The sequence below is a fragment of the Canis lupus genome, chromosome 21, assembly GCF_048164855.1.
Source record: "Canis lupus baileyi chromosome 21, mCanLup2.hap1, whole genome shotgun sequence".
Classification (NCBI taxonomy): Eukaryota; Metazoa; Chordata; class Mammalia; order Carnivora; family Canidae; genus Canis; species Canis lupus.
Genome location: NC_132858.1, coordinates 56,853,699 through 56,872,319, shown reverse-complemented (window position 1 = coordinate 56,872,319; position 18,621 = coordinate 56,853,699). Strand labels below are relative to the sequence as shown.

Genomic DNA, 18,621 nt, shown 5'->3' with positions numbered 1-18,621 from the left:
TCCTTTGCTGTGCAAAAGCTTCTTATCTTGATGAAATCACAACAGTTCATTTTTGCTTTTGTTTCTTTTGCCTTCGTGGATGTATCTTGCAAGAAGTTACTGTGGCCAAGTTCAAAAAGGGTGTTGCCTGTGTTCTCCTCTAGGATTTTGATGGACTCTTGTCTCACATTTAGATCTTTCATCCATTTTCAGATTATCTTTGTGTATGGTGAAAGAGAGTGGTCTAGTTTCATTCTTCTGCATGTGGATGTCCATTTTCCCAGCCCAATTTATTGAAGAGACTGTCTTTCTTCCAATGGATAGTCTTTCCTCCTTTATCGAATATTAGTTGACCATAAAGTTCAAGGTCCACTTCTGGGTTCTCTATTCTGTTCCATTGATCTATTTGTCTGTTTTTGTGCCAGTACCACACTGTCTTGATGACCACAGCTTTGTAGTACACCCTGAAATCTGGCATTCTGATGTCCCCATATAAGGTTGTCTTTTTTAAATTCCCCTGGCTATTCGGGGTCTTTTCTGATTCCACACAAATATTAAAATAGTTTGTTCTAACTCTCTGAAGAAAGTCCATGGTATTTTGATAGGGTTTGCATTAAACGTGTTCATTGCCTGGGTACCATTGACATTTTCACAATGATAATTCTGCCAATCCATGAGCATGGAATATTTTTCCATCTCTTTTGTCTTCCTCAATTTCTTTCAGAAGTGTTCTATTGTTTTTAGGGTATATCCTTTACCTCCTTGGTTAGGTTTATTCCTAGGTATCTTAAGCTTTTTGGTGCAATTGTAAATGAAATTGACTCCTTAATTTCTCTTTCTTCAGTCTCATTGTCAGTGTATAGAAATGCCATTGATTTCTGGGCATTGATTTTGTATCCTGCAACGCTACCAAATTGCTGTATGTGTTCTAGCAATCTTGGGGTGGAGGCTTTTGGGTTTTCTAGGTAAAGTATTATGTCATCTGAGAAGAGGGAGTGTTTGACTACTTCTTTGCCAATTTGAATGCCTTTAATGTCTTTTTGCTGTCTGCTGAGGCTGGGACTTCCAGTACTATGTTGAATAGCAGTGGGAGAGTGGACATCCCTGTCTTGTTCCTGATCTTTGGGGAAAGGCCTCCAGTGCGGCCCCACTGAGAATGATATTTGCTGTGGGCTTTTCCTAGATTGCTTTTAAGATGACGAGAAATGTTCCTTCTCTCCCTATGCTCTGAAGTGTTTTGATCAGGAATGGATGCTCTATTTTGTCAAATGCTTTCTCTGCATCTAATGAGAGGATCATATGGTTCTTGGTTTGTCTCTTGCTGATATGATGAATCACATTGATTGTTTGAAGAGTGTTGAACCAGCCTGTGTTCCGAGGATAAATCCTACTTGGTCATGGTGAATAATTTTCTTAATGTACTTTTGGATCCTATTGGCTAGTATCTTGTTGAGAATTTTTGCATCCATGTTCATCATGGCTATTGGTCTGTAATTCTCCTTTTTGGTGGGGTCTTTGTCTGGTTTTGGAATTAAGGTGATGCTGGCCTCATGGAATGAATTTGGAAGTACTCTATCTCTTTCTAACTTTCCAAACATCTTTAGTAGGATAGGTATGGTTTCTTCTTTAAACGTTTGATAGAATTCCCCTGGGAAGCCATCTGGCCCTGGACGTTTGTGTCCTGGGAGGTTTTGAAAGACTGCTTCAATTTCCTACCTGGTTTTTGGCCTGTTCAGGTTTTGTATTTCTTCCTGTTCCAGTTCTGGCAGTTTCTGGCTCCAGGAATGCGTCCATTTCTTCTAGATTGCCTAATTTATTGGTGTATGGCTGGTCATAATATGTTTTTAAAATCCTTTGTATTTCCTTGGTGTTGGTAGTGACATCTCCTTTCTCATTCATGATTTTATTAATTTGAATATTCTCTCTCTTCTTTTTTTTTTTTAATTTTTTTTTTATTTATTCATGATAGGCACACAGTGAGAGAGAGAGAGGCAGAGACACAGGCAGAGGGAGAAGCAGGCTCCATGCACCGGGAGCCTGACGTGGGACTCGATCCCGGGTCTCCAGGATCGCGCCCTGGGCCAAAGGCAGGCGCCAAACCACTGCGCCACCCAGGGATCCCTTCTCTCTCTTCTTTTTAATAAGGTTGGCTAATGGTCTATCTATCTTATTAATTCATTCAATGAACCAACTCCTCCTTCCGTTGATCTGTTCCACAGTTCTTCTGGTCTCAATTTCCTTGAGTTCTGCTCGAATGTTAATTAACTCTATTCTTCTGTTGGGTGTAGGATCTATCTGCTTTTTTTTCCTCTAGCCTCTTTATGTGTAAGGTTAGCTTTTGTATTTGAGTAGTTTCGCCTTTTGGAATAGATGCTTATATTGTGATGTATTTCCCCCTTAGGACTGCTTTTGCTGCAAGCCAAATATTTTAATGGTTGTATGTTCATTCTCATTAGTTTCCATGAATCTTTTTAATCCTTCCTTAATTTCCTGGTTGACCCTTTCATCTTTTAGCAGGATGATCCTTCACCTCCACGTGTTTGAGCTCCTTCCAAACTTATTATTATGATTTAGTTCTAATTCCAAGGCATTATGGTCTGAGAATATGCAGGGGACGATCCCAATCATTTGGTATCGGTTCAGACCCGATTTTTACCCAGTATATGGTCTATTCTGGAGAAAGCTCCATGTGCACTTGAGAAGAATGTGCATTCAGTTGAGTTTGGATGTAAAGTTCTGTAGATTTCTGTGAAATCCATCTGGTCCAGTGTATCATTTAAAGCTCTCGTTTCTTTGGAGATGTGCTTAGAAGACCTATCGAGGGTAGAAAGAGCTAGATTGAAATCACCAAGTATAAGACAATTATTATCTAAGTATTTCTTTACTTTGGTTATTAATAGGTTTAAGTATTTGGCAGCTCCCATATTCGGGGCATATATTGAGGATTGTTAAGTCCTCTTGTTGGATAGATCCCTTAAGTATCATTTAGTGTTCCTCTTCATCTCTCACTACAGTCCTTGAGGTAAATTTAATTTATCTGATATACGGATGGCTACCCCTGCTTTCTTTTGAGGACCATTTGAATGGTAAATGGTTCTCCAACATTTAATTTTCAGATTGTAGGTGTCCTTCTGTCTAAAATGAGTCTCTCGTAGACAGCAAATAGATGGGTCCTGCTTTTTTATCCAGTCTGAAACCCTGGGCCTTTTGACGCAGTCATTAAGCCTGTTCATGTTCAGAGTTACTATCGATAGATATGAGTTTAGTGTCATCATGATATCTATTCAGTTCTTGTTTTTGTGGATTGTTCCACTGAACTTCTTCTTAAAGGGGAATTTTAAGAGTCCCCCTTAAAATTTCTTGCAGAGCTGGTTTGGAGGTCACATATTCTTTCAGTTCCTGCCTGTCTTGGAAGCTCCTTATCTCTCCTTCCATTTTGAATGAGAGCTTGCTGGATAAAGTATTCTTGGTTGCATGTTCTTCTCATTGAGGACCCTGAATATATCCTTCCAGCCCTTTCTGGGCTGCCAGGTCGCTGTGGAGACGTCTGCTGTTACCCTAATGCTCCTCCCCATAAAGGTCAGGGATTTCTTGTCTCTTTCTGCTTTAAGGATCTTCTCTTTATCTTTGGAATTTGGAAGCTTCACTATTAAATGTCAAGGTGTTGGACGGTTTTTATTGATTTTAGGGGGGGGGGATCTCTCTATTTCCTGGATCTGAATGCCTATTTCCCTTCCCAGATTAGGAAATTTTTCAGCTAGTATTTGTTTAAATACTTATCCTGGCCCTCTGTCCATTTTGGCGCCCTCGGGAACCCCAATTACACGTAGGTTTTCTTCCTCAGACTGTCGTTTATTTCCCTTAATCTGTTTTTCTGGTCTTTTAATTGTCTGTCTCTTTTTTCCTCAGTTTCCCTCTTTGCCATCATCTTGTCTTCTATTTCATTCCCTTGTTCTTCTACCTTGTTAACTCTCATCGTTAGGACTTCTAGTTTGGATTGCATCTCATTCAATTGATTTTTACTTTCTGCCTGATTGGATTTAAATTCTGCAGTCATGAAGTCTCTTGAGTCCTTTATGCTTTTTTCTAGAGCCACCAGTAGCTGTATAATAGTGCTTCTGAATTGGCTTTCTGACATTGAATTCTAATCCAGATTTTGTAACTCTGTGGGAGAGAGGACTGTTTCTGATTCTTTCTTTTGAGGTGAGCTTCTCCTTCTAGTCATTTTGCTCAGTGCAGTGGCCAAAAACAAATTTTATTGGGAAAAGGAGAAAAAGAGAGGAGAGAAAGAAGGAAAGAATAGAAAAAGAAAAAAGAATAAAGGAAGATAGAAGAAAAAAGAGAATAAAAAGAGAAAGAAAAGGAAAGAATGGGGAAAAGGGAGGGCGAAGCAATCAGAAATAAAAAAAAACATGGGGGAGTATCTTCTGATCCTGTATACTTTAAGTCCCTTGACTTCCCCTGGAACTTGTCCGTCTAGATGGACTTCTGGGGTGGGGCCTGTTGTGCTGATTTTCAGATGTTAGCACTTGGGGGAGCTGCTCTGTCCACTGCCTGGTGCAGGGCTCAGTGGGCGTAGTTTACCCCGTGAGGCCTCAGGAGGAACAACCCCAGTGGCAGCGGCCAGCTCTGGATACCTGTATTCAACCCCCACAGTAACTCCAGAGCAGTCCATCTTCACTGCCTGGAGGCTCTGGGTCGGGACCACTGATCTGCTCAGCTCTGGGCAGGAGCGTCCTTGCTGTCCTGGGCCATCCGGGCCTCTGCCTGTCCCCGGGGAGGCCTAATCCTGGGCTGTGTCCTGGCGCCCTGTGCTCTGGGGCCTGCGCTGTTGGATTCACGCTCCTGTCTGCACAGCTTTCTCTCCCCACAGCTGTCACCCAGCCCCTCTGAGCTGCTCCTGGTCGGGCAGCCCCCTCAGGGAGCCACTGCCTGAGCACCTCCGAGTTGCTTCCGGAGCCGCACAGCCCCCTCTGCACGGAGCCACTTCCTCTGCTTGAGGCACTGCCACCAAGCTGCTCCCGGGGCATGCAACCTGCTCCACGCAGAGCCCTGCCCGAACCCCTCTGAGCTGCTCCCAAGTCAGTGCACGTGCCCTGCAGCACTTAGGGAGCTTGGTGCACTCTCCTGGGAGTGCAGGTGTCTCTTAGTGTCCCAGGAAGCACGAGGGTATCCCCGCCCTCCTGGGGTCCTGCTCTGAATCCCTGTGGGCGCCATTCTGCCCAGGAAGATTGGTGCCGATCCTGCTTCTCTGGGACAAAGCTCTCCTGACCAGGGGGCACACCGCCTGGCCTTAGCCCGGCTCCTCGTGGGGCCCCTCCCCTTGGATGTCTTTTGTTTCTTTATTTCTTTTTCCCCCCTGTCATCCTACCTTGATAGAAGCGCGAACTTTTCTCACTGTAGCATTCCAGCTGGTCTGTCTTTAAATCTCAGGCAGAATTCGAAGATTTTCAGAATGATTTGAAGGTTATCTAGGTAATTTGGAGGGGACAGGTGACTTGGGGACCCTACTCTTCCGCCATCTTGCCCCTGCTCCTGTATGTTGCCTTTTAGCTTTGGTTCTTTCCTTCACTTTGCAGAAGCTTTTCAATTTGATGAAGTCACAATAGGATATTTGCTTTTGTTTCCCTCACCTCAGAGGCATATCTAGAAAGAAGATCCAATGGCCAATGTCAAAGTCATTGCTGCCTATCTTTTCTTCTTTATATGTTTTTTGGTCTCACATTTAGGTCTTTCATCCATTTTGAATTTATTTTTTATATATATGGTGTAAGAAAGTGGTCCAGTTTCATTCTTCTGCATGTGGCTGCCTGGTTTTCCCAACACCATTTGTTCTTATCCTGCAGTCAGGGTTAGGGTTTGTTGAAGAGACTGTCTTTCTGCCATTGGATATTCCTTCCTGCCTTGTTGTCCATTATGGGTCATAGATACATGTTTGTATCTTGTTCTGACTTTCCATTCTGTTCTATTGATCTAAGCATCTCCTATTGGTAGAACCCTGATTGCTGATTCAATTTCTTTGCTGGTCAACTGTCTGTTCAAATTTCTTATTTCTTCATTTTTAATTTTTGCTATGTTATATATTTCCAGGAATTGATCTATTTCTTCCAGGTTCTAGGTTGCTGGCATATAATTTTTCATCATATTCTCTTATAATCTTTTATATTTCTCTAGTGTTGGTTTTTATTTCTCTTTTCTCATTTCTGATTTTATTTGGGTCCTTTCTCATCTTTTTATCTTTTTTCTTTTTTAAATATTTTATTTATGTATTCATGCGAGACACAGAGATGCAGAGGTATAGGCACAGGGAACATGAGGCTCCATGCGGGGAGTCTGATGTGGGACTTGATTCCCCAGGACCCCAGGATCATGACCTGAGCCAAAGCACATGCTCAACAACTGAGGCACCCAGGGGCCTTGCTGATTCAATTCCTTTGCTAGTTATGGGTATGTTCACATTTTCTATTTCTCCTATTTCAGTTTTGCTCATTTGCACATTTCTAGGGATTTGTCCATTTCTTCCAGGTCTCCCAGTTTGTTAACATATATTCTTTCATAGTATTCCCTTATAATTGTCTTATTTTTCTGGTGTTGATTGTGATCACTCTTCTCTCATTTGTGATTTTATTTATTTAGGTCTTTTCTCATTCATAAGCCTGGATAGGGCTTGATCCATTTTATTAATTATTTTGAAGAACCGGTTCTTAGTTTCGTTATTCCATTCTACTGTTTTTTTATTTCTGTATTGTTTATTTCTGCTCTCATCTTAATTTTTTCCCTTCTTCTGTAGGCTTTAGGCTTTGTTTGCTATGCCTTTTCCAGCTCCTTTAGGTGTAGGGTTAGGTTGTGTATTAGAGACTTCTTGTTTCCTTTTTTTTAAACATTTTATTTAATTTTTATTTATTTATGATAGTCTCAGAGAGAGAGAGAGGCAGAGACATAGGCAGAGGGAGAAGGAGGCTACATGCACCAAGAGCCCGATGTGGGATTCGTTCCCGGGTCTCCAGGATCACGCCCTGGGCCAAAGGCAGGCACCAAACCGCTGCGCCATCCAGGGATCCCCGACTTCTTGTTTCCTGAGGTAAGCCTGTATTGCTATGTAGTTCCCTCTTTGGACTGCCTTTGCTACATCCCAGAGGTTTGGAGAAACATGTTTTCATTTTCATTTGTTTTAAATTTCCTCTTTAATTTCCAGGTTGCTCCATTCATTCTCTAGTAGGATGTTCATAATCTCCACGTATTTTTGGTCTGTCCAAATTTTTTCTTACTGCCGACTTCAAGTTTCATAGCATCGTGGTCAAAAATATACAGGGTGGGGAATCCCTGGGTGGTGCAGCGGTTTGGCGCCTGCCTTTGGCCCAGGGCGCGATCCTGGAGACCCAGGATCGTATCCCACGTCAGGCTCCCGGTGCATGGAGCCTGCTTCTCCCTCTGCCTATGTCTCTGCCTCTCTCTCTCCCTGTGTGACTATCATAAATAAATAAAAATTAAAAAAAATATACAGGGTGTGATATCAAACTTCTTGAACCTGTTGTACCTGTTGAGGGCTGATTTGTGGCCTATGATATGATCTGTTCTGGAGAATGTCCCATGTGCACTTGAAAGGAATGTGTATTCTGGGATCACTGGGTGGCGCAGCGGTTTGGCGCCTGCCTTTGGCCCAGGGCGCAATCCTGGAGACCCGGGATCAAATCCCACATCGGGCTCCCTGCTTGGAGCCTGCTTCTCCCTCTGCCTATGTCTCTGCCTCTATCTCTCTGTGTGTGACTATCATGAATAAATAAATAAAATCTTTAAAAAAAAAAAGAAAGTAATGTGTATTCTGCTTTAGGAAGAAATGTTCAGACTATCTGTTGGGTCCCTGTGGTCCAGTGTGTCAAGGCTATTGTTCCCCTGTTGATTTCCTGCATAGACAATCGGTCCATTGCCATAAGTGGGTGGGTGTTAAAATCCCGTCATTGTATTATTATCAGTGAGTTCCTGTACATTTGTTGGTAATTGTTTTCCATATTTAGGTACTCCCATGTTGGCAGCATAAATATTTAGTTGTTTGATCCTGATAGAGAGTCTTTTTAACTATGAAATAATGCCCTTCTTCATCACTTCTTATAGTATTTGTTCTTTCTTTTTTGAGATTGAATATTTAATTTATTTATTCATGAGAGATACACAGAGAAGCAGAGGCAGAAACATAGGCAGAGGGAGAGAAAGGCTCCCCAAAGGGATGCCGATGTGGGACTCAATCCTGGGATCCCAGGAACACACCCTGAGCCAAAGGCAGATGCTCAACCACTGAGCCACCAGGTGTCCCCCAGGGTTTGGTTTCAAATCTAGTTTTTCTAACATAAGCATTGGTCCTCCAACTTTCTTTTCATAACCATTAGCGTGATAGATGATTTTCCATCCCTGACTTTCAATCTGCTGGTGTCTATAGGTCTAAGGTGAGCATCTAGTAGGCAGCATACCTATGGACCTTGTTTATTTAATGACTAGTTTATTTTTGAGAGCATGAGAGAGAGAGAGAGAGAGAGAGAGGCAGAAAATTAGGCCCAGAGAGAAGCAGGCTTCCCACCAGGAGCCCAATATGGGACTCGATCCCAGACTCTAGGATCACATCCTGATTCAAAGGCAGAGGCTCAAACCCTGAGCCACCCAGGCATCCCGGATCTTGTTTTTTAAGGCACTCTGATACCCTATATCTTTTGATTGGAGCATTTAGTATCAGCATTCAGAGTGCTTATTCAAAATATGAACTTTGTGCCTTTGTGTTACCAGTAGAGTTGGTGTTTCTGATGACGTTCTCTGGTCCTTTCTAGTCTTTGTTGATTTTGGTCTCTTTTTTCCCCCACTAGAATGGTCCCTCTGAAAATTCCTTACTGGACTGGTTTAGTGGTCATGAACTCCTTTATACTTTGCCTGTCTGGGAAAATCTTTCTCTCTCTTTCTATCCTGAATGACACCCTTGCTAAAGCAAGAATTCATACAAATTGGACTCCAATAAAAAGAAATATGAAAACATAAAATAAATTTTTGCTATTATGATTGTGGAAAATGGCATTTAGTAGGAAAAGCAGAAGCTGAAAGAGAAGAGGAATGATTTCACCATCCGTGGGCTTCACAGGGTCCTGGTGTCCTTTCCTAGGAGGGCCCCCCCCCTCTGTAGGATGCTTCCTGCACCTCTGCACTCCTTTTTGGAACACAGCAGGCACATCTCCGTGCCTCCAGCACCTCTGCAGTCATGGTTTATAGCATCTTCCAGGTATCCTATTGGGGACCACGGCGTCGTGTATGTAACCATCCAGCTGCTGTTTGACAACATTGGGGGGATTCTGACTTTTGTTGGTTGTGGGGTGTGTGTGTGTCTATCACATGAAGCTGTCACATGCAGCTATCAGATCTTCCGGCTGGGTCACCCAAATGCCGAAATGGTTGGTACAACATCATTTCTGGTGCTGATGCTGGGTGGCTAGCTGGGCTCTCCTGGCTGACCCAGGGCTCGCTCCTGAGGTGAATTTCAGCTGGAGGGTCAGCTGAGGTGGAAGGTCTGGCTCGGCCACAATCCAATGTCCGGCAGTGGGTCTCCCCAAGCGCCGCCTGCTTCTCTTCTCCCCGATGCCTCTCCAGCAGGGAGCCGGACCTCGTGGCCACATTAGGTGGATCTCCAGAGGTGCCGGGTGCCCATTACAGGGAGCCATGGGGCAGCTTGTGTGTGGGAGTAGGGGTGGTGATGGGGCTGGTGTTCCTCGGTCCTCTGCTGCCTGGCCTTCGGGCCAAGCCCCATGCTCACCCAGCCCCTACTCACTAGGGCGAGGAGGGTGCCCTCTACACACTGGTGTGAGAGATCCAGCACCACAAGGTATGCACAGTGAGTCCACCTGGTGAGGGTGGCCCAGGTGCATGATCTGCAAGTGTGGGGCCCAGGAAATTTATCAAAAATCGCCTACCCCTGGACAAGCAGAGCAGGACTGATTCCATTTTGTGCTACAACCGCCACCTCCCCTATGACCCCCACATGACCTGCTTATGTCTTAAGGCATTGCCCCAACCCAGTCAAGCCGCTGGGCACACCGTAATCGTAAATCGGCTCATAACAATGTAACCCTGCTTTTTGCCCACCAAAACTGCACGCCGATTCTGACCAAAGAAATAGGCCAGGTCAAGTGGATCCTATAGGGTAAGGTGTAATTCAATCGGCCACCTGCATGTGGACCGACACGACTGTGCAACTTTCTGTGTATCCCATGGGCCAATGGCCCCTATAAAGCTGCTACTCCTCTTAGTCTCAGGGTCCAAATCCCTGCTCCGCTGTGTCGGGTGCACTAGGACACAAGCTCCAGATTGTAAGGAACCCTTGGGAGTTTGCATCGGTGTTGGCTCCTCAGTGGATTCTCGGATTCACAATCTTGGGCACAACTCAAAGGCGTACTGTCCTTAACATCCCTTCTAGGACCATGCTGACCGCCCGGCAGGCCCTCTCTGCCCCAGCCACACAGGCACAGGGATGCGGGGAGGGGAGGAAGTGCCCCGTACCCGGCCAGCCACGGCCTCCTGGAAAGAGGGAGCACAGACCTCTGGGTCGCTTTGCATAGACCCTGGTGACCAGAGGCTTCCTGGTGTCACTCTGTCCCAGGCCCTCCTGGCCCGCGGGGCACAGCCTGAGTCCCAGTAAAGTCCGTTGGGTCCTGACCCCGGCATCTGGCCACCCGTGGAAGGCACGTGGGGACGTCAGCCGGGTGTTCCTGGTGGCGCCCCTGCAGGGGCTTGTGGGGCCTAGGTGGTACCCCCTCCTCCTCTCTGGGGGTCTCTCCATGCCCCGTGAACAGTGTTCTGGGAGACACAGAAGTGGGCTGGCTGTGCATTTTCACACCACAACACTTTATTGACTTTCTAAAGTAAACGGGCTCAGAGCCGAGGGTGCACGCCTTCCCCTGGGGATGGAGACCTTTCTGTCCCTTAGGGAAGGGCAAGAATGACATGGGTTGGGGACGGATGCCGGAGTCCCCCACCTGGAAGCATGTGTGGACTCTGGGTGGGGGCGTGTGTCCTGAGGTTTCAGTCTGAGAGACGGTTCTGAGGACAGCAGAGCTGACCTGACCTGGACCTGCAGCTCATGGGCTTCTGTGCTGGGTCTCTGCAGGGCAGCTGGACCCTGGCCTCAGGCTCCCTGGGGCCCCAGCACCTGTAGGAGCCAGCCTCCTGGTGTGGGTGCAGGTGGGGCCCACCATCCAGCTGTGAGAGGGCTGGCTCAGCCTGGGGCCAGAATCCAGGGCTATCCAGGGCTGTGTGTGCTGGATCCCATTAGTCTTTGTGTTGGGCCTGTGTTGGGGGCTCAAATCACCCCAGCCCTCACAGAGCCCAGGGCCAGGCCAGCCCAGATCCCCATGGGTTAGGGACTGGTGTCCTGTGCAGTGTTTACTGCCCTAAATGAGGGACAGTGGGTGGAGGCAGGGCACAGTGGGTCCTCTGCATCACTCAACTGCACCCACCCTGTCGGGGGCTTCCTGTCTTCCCTCCTCCCTGCAACCCCTGAGTACTCTATGGGACACCCGGGCTTCTGATGGGATTAGGGTATCCAGAGAACCCCGGGGAGGCTGAGCATGTCCCACAGGGGGCACCTGCATTGGGTCATTGCTGGGGGCCAATGGTGTGGTGGTGGATGGTGTGGGGGCAGGGGTATGATGGTGGTGGAGTGTGGGGGATTGTGTAGGGGTGATGGTGTTGGGGTATAGTGTGAGTGCGGATTGTGTGGGGCTGTGTGGGTGTGAGGGGGATGTGTAGGTGGGATACCATTGGGGATGATGATGTAGGAGGATGGTGTGAGAGTGGGAAATGTGGGGGATGTCGTGGGGGGCCTGCGGACACAGGAAATCTCCTTCCTCTATGATGCTAAGGAGACATCTACAGTTAAAGGCGACTAGTCTGGGGTTTGCAGTGACACCTGTCCCTGGGGCTCCGTGTGGTCATTGCAGGGCCCTGGCTGGACCGGGGGCATTTTCTGGGGGTCATTTTACTATATATGCTTTCAAATTGCAAATTGTCTCAAATTAAATGCATAAAATTTAGAATAATATAAAGCACCGAGAGTGGGTGTCACTCTGACCCGTCCGACCCTCATGGGATCGATGTGGTCCTGCTCCAGCCGTGGCTATGCAGCCTGGCCCCCAGGTCCAGTTCCTGCCCCCACATCCCCCACCCCATCCCCTGCTTCTCAGGGAGCTGTCCCTCTCCTCTTTGGTCTTCAGCTCCCATGGCTACCCCTGGAGGCCCCATCCTAGTGGCCTCCTCATCCCCGAGGCACCGGGAGTGTGGTCACGGGTGTCAGCCCCAGCATCCTACCATGGAGCAGTGTGTTGTTGGCTGCTATTGCTCCCCTGGCCTCAGTAGCCCCGTTTTCCCTACCCAGAAGGCCCCGGGCCTCCCTTGGTGTCCCGAAGACCCCTGGCCCAGCAGCCTCACCCGACCCCCTAGCCATCCCAAAATATGGTGTGGCTGCCGAACATCCTGGTGACATCCAAGTCTACCTCCAAGATGTCCCTGGAGGAGACCAGGGCCTCCTCCTTCATTTCCTGTGGGAAACCCGGGGAGGAGGAGCAGGCGTCAGGGACACAGACCCCAACCTGTCAGGAGCTGCTGTGCTGGGCAGGGAGCCCTGGGGCCACCATGGGAGTGTGTCCTGCCGAAACCTCTTTCTTTCCTCTGGGAGGCCAGGCATGATGAAAGGGTCCACCGTGCCCGTGACACCTGTGTGAGGGCCTGTGCCCAGCTGTTGTGGGCGGGGAGGTGACTGAGTGTCAGCCTGGATGGGAGGGGATAGTGGTTCAGCCCCAGGTGGGAGGGGACATGGGGGTGTTGTGCCCAAGATTGTGAATCCGAGAAACCACTACGGAGCTGACACTGATGCAAACACACAAGGGTTAATTTCCAAACTCCAGCTTGCGTCCAAGTACACCCGACACAGCAGAGCAGGGACTTGGACCCCAAGGTGGTGTTTTGCTTTTAAGGGCTTGTCTTGGGGACCTCCAAAAGGGCTGGAGCAATTCCTCAAGTTGTGTTTACATTTTGATATGGGGCCTTCAAGGGCATTGAGCTCTGTTCTCATTCTAATAGGCGCTTTCAGCCCTAGGCGTGGGCTCAGTTCTTATTCTATTGTGGGGCTTTCCAGGGCATTAAGCTGTAAACTTTTGTTTTTTTCCTGTAAATGAAGTAATGTAAATTTCATCTCTTCTTCACGGGGGCCTGGGATGGCTGGACGTGTTCGAACGCTGAACTTAAAGTGGAAAGGCCTTCATTTTCTTGGCCTCCTTGCATCCCTTCCCATCCTATCTAGCTCCTTCCCCCTTCCCCGGAGCTCCTAAGAGAGCAATTGCAAATGACCTCAGCCTGGCAGCCTGTGTGGGGGACAGGCCCAGGGATTTGGGATCAGGAAGACCTGGGGCGTGGGCATCCCAGCTGTGCAGCGGGATTCGATGCTGCAGAATCTTATTCTCTAAGGCTATCTTGACAACTGACTTCGTACATAAAAAAGCTGTCCTTTCTCTTTATAAGATGAAGAGCGATTCAAAGTGTTTTTTCTCTGCCCTTCTGATTGCTCAGATTCCAATCTGAGACGTATTTCCTGTTAATAAGGATAATTTACTACTATCCATAGTACTATGGTTAAAATATTCTGACACAAGTAATTCAGAGGGATGAGGGTTTCTCATCTTTTTCTTCACAGCTCAGTCACTCCTCAGGAATTGCATCTTTATGGATTTGGAAAGAACTGAGATATATTATTACCAGTGGTCCTATTATTATGTGAAGGATTCTTCCCTGAGATTCTTCCCCTGTTTCAACTGACACTGAAACACTGTGAACTCTTTGGAAGACAAATGTCAAGGAAATAAATGTTATGCATTGCTAATTTTAAATGCCCTTGCAATTTGGTGTCTATTATAATAGAAGTATTTTTTATCTGATTTTTGCTATTTATTATCCGTTCCTGCTTTTCAGGTTGGGGAGACATTATACGTGTTCATAAGTGTTTTTCTTTCCTTCTGATATAAAATTATTACTTTGTTCCCATCGAAGGAAGTCTTTAAGAATAAGGCAAAAGTTAATTTAACTATTCTTAAAATGTCTTCACACTTGGAGCCTGATTCATTTAAGTCAATTTTCAAAATAAATCTTATTTATTAGGAAAAAAAAGAAAGATTTATAGGGAAATTGAGAAGATAGTACAGAGCATTCGCATGCACTTGCACTCAATTTCTCCAATTATTGATATCTTATATCAGTATGGTACAAATATTAGCTAATGAATCAATATTAAAATAGTTGCATTAACCAAGGACCATACTTTATTCAGATTTCCTTAGTTTTTGCTAAGTTACCACCCCTCATATGAAATTCCATTTGTCCTCCTGTTTTCTTAGGCTCCTCTGGATTGTGACAGTCTTTCAGCCTTTCCTTGTTGTTGCACTGGAATACTTTGAGAAGTAGAGTATTTTGAAAATTTCCCTCAGTTGAGACATGTCTTTCGTTTATCTCATGATTGAACTGTTTTTGTGGATTATATACAAAGATATACTGCCATTTTCATTATATCATATAAAGGATAGATACTTTCAACATGATTTATCAGTCTTGGTATCGATCTGATCATCTTGCTGAGGTAGTGTTTGTCATCTTTCTCCGTAGTTAAGTGATTCTCCTCCTCCTCCTCCTCCTCCTCCTCCTCCTCCTCCTTCTTCTTCTTCTTCTTATTATTATTATCATTATTATTTTAAGTTTTTCATAATATATTTTGTAGAAGGAAGTTACTATGTGTATTCCACACGTAAGAGTGGGAAGCTATGCTCATCAACTTGAGGGTGGAATGTCTGCACAAATTGTTTGAAATTCTTCTACGTGGGAGATTTCTCTTCTTGTGGCTTTGTTTTTTTTTAGTTTCTTTTTCAAAGATGTTTTTTATTTATTTGAGAGAGAGAGGAGAGAAAAACCATGAGTGAGAGGGGCAGAGGGAGAGGGAGAAGCAGGTTCCCTGCTGAACAGGGAGCCTACATTGGGACCTGGATCATGATCTGACTTAAGGTAGAAGCTTAACTGACTGAGCCACCAAGGTGCCACTATTTCTTTCTTTCCCTCTTTCTTTTTTTTTAAATAATATATTCACTTTTTATTGGTGTTCAATTTGACAACATACAGAATAACACTCAGTGCTCATCCCGTCAAGTGCCCCCCTCAGTGCCCGTCACCCATTCATACAGATCCCTGACCTCCTCCCCTTCCATCACCCCTAGTTAGCTTCCTAGAGTTAGGAGTCTTTATGTTCTGTCTGCCTTTCTGATATTTCCCACACATTTCTTCTCCCTTCCCCTATATTCCCTTTCACTATTATTTATATTCTCCAAGTGAATGAGAACATACAATGTTTGTCCTTCTCTGATTGACTTACTTCACTCAGCATAATACCTTCCAGTTACATCCACATTGAAGCAATGGTGGGTATTTGTGGTTTCTATTGGATGAGTAAGGCCCACCTTTTCTCTCTCTTCATCTTCTGAGTCTCCTATGATATGAATGTTATTGTTTTAATAAGTGGCTGAGTTCCCTAAATCTGTCTCTGTGGTCCATAACTTTCTTTGTTTTTAAGGCTTCCACTTGGGACTGCATCTCAGTTATACTGTTTTTAACATTCGCCTGACTAAAATTTAGTTCTTTTATTTCTACAGTAAGGGATTCTCTAGTTTTCTTCTGTGCTCTTTTTCCAGCCCAGCTGCTATCTTTATAATCATTGTTTTAAACTGTATTTATTTATTTATTTATTTATTTTTTAATAATTTATTTATGATAGTCACATACACACACACAGAGAGAGAGAGAGAGGGGCAGAGACATAGGCAGAGGGAGAAGCATGCTCCATGCACCAGGATCCCGACGTGGGACTCGATCTCGGGTCTCCAGGATCGCGCCCTGGGTCAAAGGCAGGCGCCAAACCGCTGCGCCACCCAGGGATCCCTAAACTGTATTTAGACATCATATATTTGTTTTGATGGACGTCATGGCTGTGAATACTACCTCATGTTATTTTATGGAGGTGAATTTCTCGATCTCATTATATTTTCCAGAAAAGAAAGTAGGAAGAAAAAGAAAAACCAAGAAAAACAATAACAACTGCCCTCCCCCAAAAAAACCACTAGATTATTTTGGCCTCCTTGTAAAAAGATTCTAAATCCCAAAATAACAAACACAATTAATGTTCCATGAAAGTAAAAATAAGAAATATATAAGGTACATACATAAAAAATAAAATAAGGCAATTAATAAAATAGAATAAAAAAAATAAATGAAAATAAAGCACAAAATACAAAGGAAGCTAGACCCTTCTTTCCAGGCAGCGCTGAAGCTCTGCAGCCTCTTGGGTCTGACAACTTGGTGGCAGCGAATGGTCTGTGTGGGGTCTGGGGATGGCCCATGGTGCTGATTGTCAGGTGCACATCTGCCTGGGAGATGCACCTGCGGTGTCAGGGTTGGGGTGGTCTTCAGCGCCTCTGGCCTCCAGCAGGTGGCGCAGTGGTGCTCCCTGAGATTGGCGCTGTTTGGCGTGATTTGGGAGGGGACACTGGGTCCTCTGGTTCTGGGGCTAAGCATCCCACCACCCAGTCTGCAAGCCCTCCACAGAAGAGCCCCCAAGCGCATCTCTCAGAACCCTGCTTTCACTTTGCCCGCGTCCGAAATGCTTTTGGTTTTGTTTTTTTTATCTCAGACTGTTGTGCCCAAGATTGCGAATCCGAAAAACAATGGAGAAGCCCACACCGAAGCAAACACACGAGGGTTTATTTACAAGCTCGAGCTTGTGTCCAAGTATACCTGACAATGCGGAGCAGGGACTTCGATCCCGAGGTGAGTTTTTGCTTAGGTTTAAGGGCTTGTCTCAGGGACCTCCAGAAGGGCTAGAGCAATTCCTCAAGTTCTGTGTACATTTTTATATGGGGCCTTCAAGGGCATTGAGCTCTGTTCTCATTCTAATAGGGGCTTCCTGCCCTTGGCCTGGGCTCAGTTTTGATTCTATTGTGGGGCTTTCTAGGACATTAAGCTGTAAACAGAAAAGGTTCCACACCTGGAAGGGGGACGTCACACTGTCCCTATATGCTGAAGACGCGATACTGGAAACAGGAAACCTGGGAGCCTCCACCAAAACCTGTTAGAACTAAGGAGTGAGTTCAGTAAAGTCACGGACACAAACTGACCCTACAGAGCAGAGTAGCCTTGCTCTGTCCCGACAATGAGCACTCAGGAATGAAAGGAAGGACGTGACTCCCTTCTCAGGAGCATCAAGGAGAATAAATGAGACTGAACCATAGGAGCACAAGACTTGTTCACTGAGCCATACATGGCTCTGTTCTGGGAGGCCGTCCTGGGTTCGAGGGGTGGGAGCCTTATCTTGTGAAAATGTCCACAGTTTCTGAAGCCACCCTCAGTTTCAAAGTCATTCCTATCAAAATCATGGTGGCATATCTTAGAAATAGCAAAAAAAAAAAAAAAAAAAAAAACCATAACATCAATCTGCCCCCAAAAATGACCCCGGAGAGCAAATCAGTACTGGAGGAGCAGGAGAGAGTGGGACGCAGCACTTTCCTATTTCAAACGATGTCACAGACACAAAGGATAAAGCAGTGTGGTTCTCGGGCCCCCAGCTGGCTCCGTTGGTTAAGCATCTGACTCCTGACCTCACCTCCGGTACTCATCTCAGGGGTCATGAGTTCTAGCCCTGGGCTGGGCCATGGACGGTGCGTGGAGCCTACTTAGGCAAACCAGTCCCATGGGGGGTGGTTCGGGCATAAGCTGAAGGAGCAAAACAGAGAGTCCAGAAGGAAATGTGCTCTGATACAATGGATTTTTTTAACTTAATTTAATTTAAACCCAATTAATTAACGGATAGTGTATTATACTTTCAGAGGAAGAATCAGGGATTCACCAGTTGGAGATAACAGCAGTGCTCGTGACATCACGTGACCTCCTTCATGCAGGTCCTCTGTTAACCTCCCCGCCTCCAACGACCATCATTTTGTTTCCTATCATTAAGAGTCTGTATTTCGGGGATCCCTGGGTGGCGCTGCGGTTTGGCGCCTGCCTTTGGCCCAGGGCGCGATCCTGGAAACCCGGGATCGAATCCCACATCGGGCTCCTGGTGCATGGAGCCTGCTTCTCCCTCTGCCTATGTCTCTGCCTCTCTCTTTCTCTCTGTGACTATCATAAATAAATAAAAATTAAAAAAAAGAGTCTGTATTTCCTGCAACTGTTTTCATCTTATTTGTTTTTCCTTCCCTTCACAGTTGTTATATGCTTTGCTTTTTAATTCCACCTATGAATGACACCACACGGTCATTCTCTTTCCTGACTGACTTATTTCATTTAACATGATCCCTCTAGTTCTATCCACGTCATTGCAAATGGCAATATTTCCTTCTCTTTGATAGCTGAGTTCCATTCCTCTCTCTATGACCATCATCTATCTCCCATCCTTTTTATCCATCATCTGCCACAGGTCACCGAGGCTCCTCCCACAGTGTGGCTACTGTGGACCCGGCTGCTGTATACATTGGGGTGCAGGTGTCCCAAGTCTCACTGCATCTGTATCTTCGGAGTGAAATCAGGCCG

The 18,621-nt window shown here is 45.8% G+C and overlaps 1 long non-coding RNA gene across 3 annotated transcripts in view; it reads left to right on the top strand.

Annotated features, from left to right (window-relative positions):
- LOC140613220 (uncharacterized) overlaps nt 1-18,251 on the top strand; it is a 34,726-nt gene extending 16,475 nt beyond the window's left edge. For 2 of the 3 annotated variants that reach the window (XR_012014400.1, XR_012014398.1), the window contains exons 3-5: nt 6,893-7,060; nt 16,727-16,863; nt 17,919-18,251. This is a non-coding gene — a long non-coding RNA (uncharacterized lncRNA). The remainder of the gene's footprint in view (nt 1-6,892; nt 7,061-16,726; nt 16,864-17,918) is intronic. The other variant, XR_012014399.1, reaches the window with a different exon arrangement.
- Nucleotides 18,252-18,621: the final 370 nt, after the last annotated feature.